Below are 2,555 nucleotides of genomic sequence, written 5' to 3'. Positions count from 1 at the left end.
TTTGTTCTTAACCTGTGTTCTGTTGTATAAGCAACATGATACCTCTCAAACTGATCTCTTGGCCTTTTCCTCTTCCAACCCACTCTCCTCCCTGTGGTGAAGGGAATCTTTTTAAAATGCTAATCTGATCATGTTACACAATGAGTTGTAACTGCTTACCTGCCTGGATCTTTTCTAGATTAGAGCCTTTGAAAGGAAGTATTGTTGTTCATTACTCTATTCTTATTTATGTAATAAACGTTAACAAGATAGTTGAGGAAATGAATGGTGAGTGATTTTATTTTTAATACCATTGGAACCAAAGTCTGGGTTTTTTGTTTTTGTTTTTTTTTAATTCTCAGATAATATATTGCTAAGTACAAGTATAAAATCTCTGGGATTTAGAGAATTCACAATTAAGATCTTAAAAACTGTTTTCAAAGCCACTTTCCAACTTGCTCCAGCCTCCTTCACTTGCATATAACCTATTTAAACTAGTTTCTGCAAAATTTGTTCAACTGTAAGTATACTGTGTCCCACAAAAAGATATGTTGAGGTCTTAACTCCCAGTACCTCTAAATGTGATCTGATTTGGAAATAGGATATTTGATGGACTCAAGTTAAGATGAGGTTGTTTTAGTAGGCCCTAATCCAACGACTGGCATCCTTATTAGAAGAGAAAAAATTGGACACAGAACACATAGAGAAGAACACCATGTGGAACAATAAGGCAGAAATTGGAGTGATACATCTGTAAATCAAAGAACACCAAGGAATGTAGCTAGGAAGAAGAAAGAAGAGTTCTTCCCCATGGTCTTGAAGGAAGCATGTCCCTGCTGACACTCTGATTTCAGACTTCTAGCCTCCAGAACTGCGAGAGAATAAATATATGCTATTTTAACATTCAAACAACCACCCTGCCCTAACCGTATTATATTTTTATGCACTTATCCCAGTGCCTTTTTTTTTTCAATTTCCTCTATGACTTTTTAAAATCCTCGCTTCAATGTTGTTGTTCGACTAAAAAGAAAGATTCTAAATTAATACGTTTAAGTTGCTATGAATGACACTTAAGAAACAGCAATGACTAAGTTGGTGGTAGGAAAAATTTGCTAGCAGTCATAGATGTCATATAAGAAATTTCATAGGAGAAAAGTTTTCATGCTCAATGATTTCAGGAGGATCACAAAGAAACAAAAACTGTGAAATGTTCCAATTCTAAAATTGCTGCACTACTGACAAAACATAAGCTTACAAGGGAGTTTGTTTTCAAAATATTAAAAAAATACCTCTTTTACTCTTCATTGAACCTGGAAAGAACTAGGTTCAGTATCTCTTTAAACATATTTTATTACTTTAAAGTCAGTAAACATAGAATCTTTTTTTTTTTTCCAGTAGTAAACATTTAGGCTGGCATTAGAGCAAACAAATATAATTTTTAACTAGATTAAAATAGGTACCTCAATTAATCTCAATTTTTGCAAAAGCGTTTCCAAAGACTATATAAATTGAACTTTTGTATCATGAGCTGACAGATGAAACTACTGTTTGATTAGTCATATAATATGAACCAATGCAGTTGACGATAATAAAAATCAATATGTGACAGAGTTTCTGTTTTTTGCTTACTATAAAATATTATAACAGATTAATTTCTCTTATTTTTTTTATCTGAGGTAGATATATTACATGGTGATGAGTTATCTAAAGTTGTTATTGTCATATACTATTTTTAATATGTAATTCTGCTTTGTGTAGGCAAGTCCAGACCTAGGAATTGCCTGCATTATTTAGGAAAAATGGTTTTTATTTACTTTAGCTCAAGGAGAAGGAAGGAGATAAAGAAAGTTAAGTGTGAATGCCAGTGGTTATTTTCTTGTGCAATAGCAGGAGACTATGGCAGTCACTTCTGGCCCATACATTTCTCCCCCACATAAACCATAGGGAATTTTGTTTATTGGGAGTGCTAGAAGAGGAAAGACAAGGGTTATGCCCTTAAATCTGTGTGGTTTAAATTGTTGGTCATTTGCCATCAGGAAAGACAAAAATTAGAACTACTTTATCTGTTACTAATGTGCTGGTTACATCCTTGTTCTTTGTTTGCAGGTGTGTATCTGACAACCAGCATTCTTTAGCCCTGGTTATAAAATCTTTTATTTATTTGATTACTGAGTATGGTTATGTGGCAATTCTTTATTTTATTTTTTAACACACCAATGTTTTGCTCACATTGTAATGAAAATCCGTCCTACAATAACCTGTAAATGCAAGTTATGGACTAGCAATGTATTTGATAAGAAAGACTGTGCTTATTAACTGCGTATGTGAGCAAAGTTCTCAACAGTGCCATTGCTAGAACATTCACAAAACTAACCTAGAATGGAACTTCCAAACCATTTCACCAACAAGGCTGTTGTTAATTTTTCTCTTCCTCCCCTTGTGGTCTGTTATTTTGTAAGATTTTTATCCACAAAATAGAGGGCATTTATTTTTAAATTTTTTACATAGCTTGTTTGGGGTTTTTAGGGGAGTCTTTTGTTTTTTATTTTTGCCCAGCCTAATGATCCTAAAGTTTA

The sequence above is a fragment of the Pteropus alecto genome, unplaced genomic scaffold, assembly GCF_000325575.1.
Source record: "Pteropus alecto unplaced genomic scaffold, ASM32557v1 scaffold20, whole genome shotgun sequence".
Taxonomy (NCBI): domain Eukaryota; kingdom Metazoa; phylum Chordata; class Mammalia; order Chiroptera; family Pteropodidae; genus Pteropus; species Pteropus alecto.
The sequence above is the reverse complement of the archived record's forward strand: the minus strand, read 5'-3'. Positions refer to the sequence as shown.